General features: G+C 50.3%; 1 long non-coding RNA gene across 1 annotated transcript; it reads left to right on the plus strand.

The window, feature by feature from the left end:
• The first annotated feature begins 1,727 nt into the window (after positions 1 to 1,727).
• Positions 1,728 to 7,740, plus strand: LOC133341641 (uncharacterized). Its single transcript, XR_009755051.1, has 3 exons — positions 1,728 to 1,833; positions 2,513 to 2,852; positions 6,214 to 7,740. It is a non-coding gene; the product is annotated as an uncharacterized LOC133341641 (long non-coding RNA).
• Positions 7,741 to 8,147: the final 407 nt, after the last annotated feature.

Below are 8,147 nucleotides of genomic sequence, written 5' to 3' on the forward strand. Positions count from 1 at the left end.
ATGTGTGCGTGGTGTGTGTTTGTTGGTGTGTGTGCGTGTGCGTGTGTCTAGTGCGGTGTGTAAACTTCGCCACTAGGGAGACAAAGGCGGCCGGGCGTGGTGCTGGCCACACCACCCCCTCGTGTGCCGTGCCGGCCTTTAGAGGTGCTCGCTAACAGCACTTGCCCCAACAGTCTGTTAAGGCTACACGGGGGGGGGGGGTCTTTGTCTTTGTGTTCGTTGGGGAGCAGTAGTTGAGTGGCTAGCGCGCTGCGCTACGAACCAATGACGGTGGAGAATATGTGAAGCGGTCGACTCAACCGGTCGACTTAACCTTAAATTAGTACCTGGTGCAGTGTGGAAACATCACCGCTGAGGAGACAAAGGCAGCCGGACGTGACGCTGCCGCGTGCCTGTATCGCCCTTCAAAGCTTCTACTCACGAACAGCACTTGCTCCAAAAGCGTGTTGAGGCTACTGCAGGGGATCGTTGCCTTTATTTCATGCGTAAGTGTAAGAGAGTATATGTGTGCGTGTGTTTGTGGATACATCCTCACTTTATCCCCTCCATCTCCGCTGTGGGTCTCTCTCTGCGCGCAGGTGCGCTGAGCAGAAATCTTTAACCCGTCATGGGAGTCATTGCCCAAAGAGTGTTCGCCTCTCCGCATTCGTCCACACAGACGATACTCCCTGGGGCGCGCGCGCGTGCGTGTGTGTCTCTGTGGATATGTGTGTGTGTTAACGTGGCCTCAACGTGCACCTAACCTGGCACAGGCGCCGTGGTGACGTCACCGTGAATGGCGTTGTGTTATGTGCGTGTAAAGATAAGCATTGGGGAGACAAAGGCGGCCGAGCCCGATGCTGGCCACCTACCCCACAGTGTGCCGTGCCGGCTTTCATAGGTGCGGCAGTCTGTTAAAGATCACATCAGGGATCTTCGTATTTGTGTGTTCGCGTGCGTGTGTGTGCGAAGCGGTAGTGTAGTGTATATCGCAGTGCGCTACGAACCCGCCTTTCCCGAGTTCGATTCCCGCTCACGACCAACACCAGTGACGATTATCCTGAGTCTCCCCTAGGTTGACTCAGCCTTCAATGGGTACCTGGTGCGATGCGTAAACATCGCTACTCGGGAGTCAACGGCGGTCGGGCGTGGCGCTGGCAACCCACCCACCCGCGCGTGTGCCGTGCCGGCCTTCGTAAGTGCTCTCACAAGCACTTGCCCCAACAGCCTGTGTAAGGCTGTACGGGGATCTTTGTCTTAGTGCGTGTACGGGTGTGTGTGTGTGTCTGGGTGCAAAGATCTAACAAAATATCATCGGTGAGCTCCTCCGGCAGGCAAGGCTGTGTTGGCTGGGCCATGTAACAGGTGGTGCATCAGCCAGTCGTCTCAGTCAGTCGACCCGTGGCATCTGGGTCTGCCCCGTAACCTCCTGCCAGTGGACGTTCGACACTTCACGTGGCCTCAAGGTGCACATGGCCTGGCACAAGCGTCGTGGGGACGTCACCGCCACTTAGAGGCGAATTGCGGTTATTGTTGTCTGAGTGCACCTGTCAAAAGGCCCGAATGGGTGGTGTGGCGAGTCGCCCTTATACCCACCAAGGCTGATTAATTAGCGTAACACCACTCCACCACCTCCTGCCTGGTCTCACTCAGCAATATGACCGACGCCTTTGGCAGGCGGTTTGCACGTTACCTCGTTGCTGCTGAGCAGCGAGGTTCAACAGACAGCACGCGGCAGGCGGTTTGCACGTTACCTCGTTGAGCAGCGAGGTTCAACAGACAGCACGCGGCAGGCGTGGAGCGAAATGTTACCGCGGTGGCGATTGTTGGAATAACTGTCACGAAAACTAAAATGTGAGCTCCGCGTTACTCGTCTCGTTTCTATTGTTGCTTTAATCGTCCGTCTCGTTTCTATTGTTTCTTGTTTTGTTCGTCTCGTTTCTATTGTTTCTTGTTTTGTTCGTCTCGTTTCTATTGTTTCTTGTTTTGTTCGTCTCGTTTCTATTGTTTCTTGTTTTGTTCGTCTCGTTTCTATTGTTTCGTGTTTTGTCCGTCTCGTTTCTATTGTTTCTTGTTTTGTTCGTCTCGTTTCTATTGTTTCTTGAGTTGTCCGTCTCGTTTCTATTGTTTCTTGTTTTGTTCGTCTCGTTTCTATTGTTTCGTGTTTTGTCCGTCTCGTTTCTATTGTTTCGTGTTTTGTCCGTCTCGTATGGAGTTGTGTTGTTTATGCATCCTCATAAACACAACATGCGCCTGCTGCTACAACTGCTGCTTCTCCTGCTGCTGAAACTGATGCTTTTGTTTCTACTGCTACCACTACTGCTGTTGCTGCTGCTACTACTGTTGCTACTGCTGCTGTTGCCACTGCTGTTGCTGCTACAACTACTAATGTTCCTGTTGCTACTACGGCTCCTGCAACTGCAGGTTGATACTACTGCTGCTTCTACTCCTACTACTGATTATACTACCGCTGCTGCCACTGCCGTCGCTACTGCTGCTGCTGCTGTTGATGCCGAATCAATGCGCACGGCAGGAGTGACTTCAATCCGAGGCGGCGAAGCGAGGACACACGTGGGGGACCCTGCGGGCTGGGACGCGTCTGCGAAGTTGTCTCTTCCGTTGGCGAAGACACGCGACATGAGGACGGGCGAGATAAGAGGAGGAGGAGGGAGGGGGAGGAGAGTGGGAGGATGGGTTGGGGGGGGGGGGCAACTATCGAGCGAGGCGATCATAGCGGCGCGCTTTGACGGATGATCAATACACCTCCATCCCATCCCGCGGATCGATTCACATCAACCGCACACCAGCCCGCCCGCCGCCCCGGGTTTTGAAGCGACCACCGCAGTTTCTGGATTAATAACGCGCTCCGGAAAGTAAGACGCACCCCCCCCCCCCCCCCCGCGTCGCACCCACGCAACGTGTGACTTGGTGTGAGTAAAGTTCTACAAAGCTGATGTCACACACCCAGAGCAGAGGCACAAGCACGCGTCTCGGATGATAAGACGCACACCTAATAAAGTTATACAAATCTGATCACCCAAAGCACACGCGCACGTGCACGTGCGTCAATAAAGTTACGCAAATTTGGTCACACGTTCACTGACACGCGACTACCATGCGTACCGGGCGCACCTCCAAAGGTTTTGCTTTGGAAATGCAGCGGAAGGAAAACACGCGCCCTTAGAATCCGGTAAAGACGGTGATGGCGAGACGCACGGGTGCCGTGGGAACGCACGAGGCGGGGAGGGGGGGCAGGTGGAGGCGGAATGTCCCTGTTGCTTAAACTATTTAATATATTTCGTTTTATTTGACCAGGTAAGGCCCCACTTTTTCAGAAGCCACCTGGCCACAAATGATAGCTCAACGGAGTGGCTTATCGTGTGGAAAAGGAAAACAGCCAAATAACTCCGAACGCGTGTTTCTGGAAAAAGAGAGACACGCAAAATCCAAATACGCAGGTGTCAGGGTCGGAATCGAACCCACGACCTCCTGCATACCAGGCGAGGTAATTAACATCTCGCCACCGTGGCGCCCCAATGCACATTTACCAAGAGGAGGATCAATACTCAGATCTCTACGTGAGCCACCAACCCTTCCTTGTCTCGGAAACGCTGGATCACAGGCGTGTGTCGTCGTCACGCCCGGCTAATTGCCATTAAATCAGCTTTAACAAAAAAACTAAATCGATCTCGCGTTTCGTGTTTCATCAGCTGAGGCGTCTCGTTCATTCGCCTTGCTTGGCCGCTCGCGTCAAGACCTCCTTGACCGCTTGTCACGGGACTCAAAGACGGAGGTGGCCGAATGACTCAGAGGTCCACAGCAGCGCTGAGAGACGTTACGGATGTTTACAGATGTGATCAGTGCTGGTGTCAGCCAAGCAAATGCGGTCCCCCGCAGATACATGGTGGGAACTCCACCATGTATCTGTGATTCTCAGATGCAGACTCGGCAGCAGCGAGTATCAGGTGACTACGCCGTGTTGATGATTCCTAGTTAAAGATCAAACCTGTCCGCAGTTGCCTGTCTCTCCGTCACTGCTGCCTGTAGATTGGTGACATTGTCTCAAATCTATTGAAATTGATTTCTTTAAGACGAAGGTACTTTGCAAGCCCACTGGCTATCAACAAAGATTCGTTCATGAAGCCACACACATATATAGACGCAGACACAATTTGAACCGAGAAGATGGGTACAAACTGAGCAGTCATTGGAAGGATATTATCAACCAGTCTGAAGTCATAACTGGCTGTGATGTTCCCATCCTACAACCTTCGGATGTGAGTTGTGCTTTGCGTCCATTTCAAACTTGCACTTCCACAGGGTTCACGCTCACACAGCCACTTCGTGCGTTGCGGCTCTGCGACCTTCCATTAACATGCTAACCCCCCATTAACATGCTAACCCCCCATTAACATGCTAACCCACCATTAACATGCTAACCCCACATTAACATGCTAACCCCCCATTAATATGCTAACCCCCCATTAACATGCTAACCCACCATTAACATGCTAACCCCCCATTAACATGGTAACCCCCATTAACATGCTAACCCCCCATTAACATGCTAACCCCCCATTAACATGCTAACCCCCATTAACATGCTAACCCCCATTAACATGCTAACCCCCATTAACATGCTAACCCCCCATTAACATGCTAACCCCCCATTAACATGCTAAACCCCCATTAACATGCTAACCCTCATTAACATGCTAACCCCCCATTAACATGATAACCCCCCATTAACATGCTAACCCCCCATTAACATGGTAACCCCCCATTAACATGCTAACCCCACATTAACATGCTAACCCCCCATTAATATGCTAACCCCCCATTAACATGCTAACCCACCATTAACATGGTAACCCCCCATTAACATGGTAACCCCCCATTAACATGCTAACCCCCCATTAACATGCTAACCCCCCATTAACATGCTAACCCCCATTAACATGCTAACCCCCCATTAACATGCTAACCCCCCATTAACATGCTAAACCCCCATTAACATGCTAACCCTCATTAACATGCTAACCCCCCATTAACATGCTAACCCCCCATTAACATGCTAACCCCCCATTAACATGCTAACCCCCCATTAACATGCTAACCCTCCATTAACATGCTAACTCCACATTAACATGCTAACCCCCCATTAACATGCTAACCCCATTAACATGCTAACCCCCCATTAACATGCTAACCCCCATTAACATGCTAACCCCCCATTAACATGGTAACCCCCCATTAACATGCTAACCCTCCATTAACATGCTAACTCCACATTAACATGCTAACCCCCATTAACATGCTAACCCCCATTAACATGCTAACCCCCCATTAACATGGTAACCCCCCATTAACATGCTAACCCCCCATTAACATGGTAACCCCCCATTAACATGCTAACCCTCCATTAACATGCTAACTCCACATTAACATGCTAACCCCCCATTAACATGCTAACCCCCCATTAACATGCTAACCCCATTAACATGCTAACCCCCCATTAACATGCTAACCCCCATTAACATGCTAACCCCCCATTAACATGGTAACCACCCATTAACATGCTAACCCTCCATTAACATGCTAACTCCACATTAACATGCTAACCCCCCATTAACATGCTAACCCCCATTAACATGCTAACCCCATTAACATGCTAACCCCCCATTAACATGCTAACCCCCATTAACATGCTAACCCCCCATTAATATGCTAACCCCCCATTAACATGCTAACCCCCCCATTAACATGCTAATTTCCTATTAACATGCTAATTTTCACCTGGCAGCCCTTTGATTGCCCACCACTCGCATTGTCATTGGCTGCTGACATTTGGGCTACGCCGATTTCAAACTCCTTTACAAACAGTTTGCCTTGGCAGCTCACCCCCCTTTTCCTGAAGACGACCGCTTGTGTTGCGATCGAAACGTTGTCGTTTTTTTCATATTTTTTATTTTCTTTTAACCTATCTACGTGACTTTACCGAAAGACCCAAGAATATCTAGTGTGATGGTGACCACCTATAAGAAAAGATGACCACAACGCAATTCTTCGGGAACTGCCAATGTTTTTTGTTGTTGTCGCATACTCTGCAAAAGGCCGAGTGATTTTTGTACACGACGTGTCCGTGTCTCTTGTGTTAAACCTATGAGGGTTGTTGTTATTATTTTTTTATGTCTTCCGGCCCGCACAATTGCTCTGGTGTGATGTCATTCACAGATTTGATTACCGGTGAGAGAGCGCCTGGGTTCCAATCCGGGTTCTCGCTGCTCACTGCGAGACTCGCGAATAATTTCTTTGTCCCGTTGCAATCAAGAGGTCGATAATACAATTTGAAAAGGAATTTAGATTAAAAGAGAAGATTCCGTAGACGGATGGCAATTCACGCCGCTCCCCGCACTGATCGTATCGCTCCGTCTCCACGGTGCTGAACGTCAACAGCTACGCCTCGTTCGTCTCTCCAACGAGGCGTCATTTGCCAAGCTCGCTCGCTCTTCCCACCAGCCTCTGGACGTCTTCTACCCGACGGCCTCTCTCTCTCTCTTTCAAGTCTCTCGCTGCACTGCTCCGTGCCTGCACCCTCGCTCCGCGCTTCTTTTACGCACTTTTCAGCTTTTCTGTTCCAATGTTTGCTGTCAATGTCCCACCGTGTTTGTCGAACCACATGTCACAGCGGGCGATACGCACTATACATATAGATAAACACACGCATCCCCGCAATCCCATTCCGTCTATCCGTGCGTACATCACTTTGTTTGTAAAATATGCGCTGCGTTATTAACATTTGAATTGGAGTAAAAAATATATTTATTATTTTTTTGTGATTGACTGCCAGGGAAATGTGTACTCGGCTGGTCCCACAGGACCTGAGTCACATTCGTGCCACAGTCGTTTGCATCCCACGACTGATTTGAAATCTTAACCCAGCAGGTGTTTAATGCGATGCAAAATTGTTGGCGCGACAGCAACAGCCCGAACTCGGCATCGCCGCAGAGTTGGAGCGCTGAGCTGGCGCGTGCTGAGAACCCGAGTTCGAATCCAGGTTTCAGCCCACCGTGAGTTCACGGGACCCTCAAGATGCATAGCGGCTTGATGGTCTCCGCCATGTCACCAATGACTAGCTGGCTGGATAACCACCCCCATCATATGAAATTTGGTTCTGCACCTAAATTTGGCAACATTTCAGCTGTGAGAATAAAAAAATAAATTTGATTTGACCGTCATGCGATGAACATTATTTCGAGAAAGCGTTGTCCCCTAGTTCGTGGATTAGAAGTCAGGTAACATTATCTCTGATGTGGTTCTCTGACATCCGCTTCCGTGGGCTATTGTTGAACATGAAGGTCTGCACTCTGATGGGTGATGGTGGTGACGGTAGAAGTGGTGGTGATAAGTCAACCTATCGGAGGCCCAGAACCGGTTCAGATATTCGCCACTGTTTATTGGTCGTGAGCGTGAATCGAACTCGGGTGGCCAGGTTCATAGCGCATTTCCGCTAACCACTACAATACCGCTGCCCAAAAGCACAATAATGTCCACAAAGACAAAGATGCCCCACATAGCCATTGAACAGGCTGCCAGGGCAAGTGCTATCCCCCCGGCACACATACATACACACATACACACGCACACACGCACAGGCCTCACGCGCGGCTCTGTTCCGACCCATAACTCACGCGGACCAAATGAAATTCTTTGCCTTTTTTCTCTCTTCTGGCCAGTAACTAAATTAATTACGGTCGCATATTGGAATACATATCTCACTTTACAGGAGTGGCGATGGGCGGGGAGGTGGGGGAGTGGTGGGGGGGGGGAAGCGGGGGGGGGCGATACAGGGGGGCTGAGTGGCTACAGGAAAAATACTTTTTATGGCCTGGAAATGACTTGGGGGTAATTTACAATATGTATTACAGCGGGTGCGTAACTCCCATCGAGATCAATGTGAAGTGCCTCGTCCATAACTTAAGTTTTAAATGGCACAAGCCTTCTGCGCCGGTTTGGCCCCTGTGAGCAGCAAACGACCACGGCGCCGGAGATGATAAAACACGGGACAGAAATAGTAATATTATTAATAATAACGTCTCCCCTGTGTGTGGTGTGTGTGTGTGAGCTCGGGTTGTTACCCGTGTGTTGTGCGGCACGATGTTCGACGT

This window comes from Lethenteron reissneri, chromosome 12 (genome assembly GCF_015708825.2).
Source record: "Lethenteron reissneri isolate LAM-NWPU_2019-01 chromosome 12, ASM1570882v1, whole genome shotgun sequence".
NCBI classification, from domain to species: Eukaryota; Metazoa; Chordata; class Hyperoartia; order Petromyzontiformes; family Petromyzontidae; genus Lethenteron; species Lethenteron reissneri.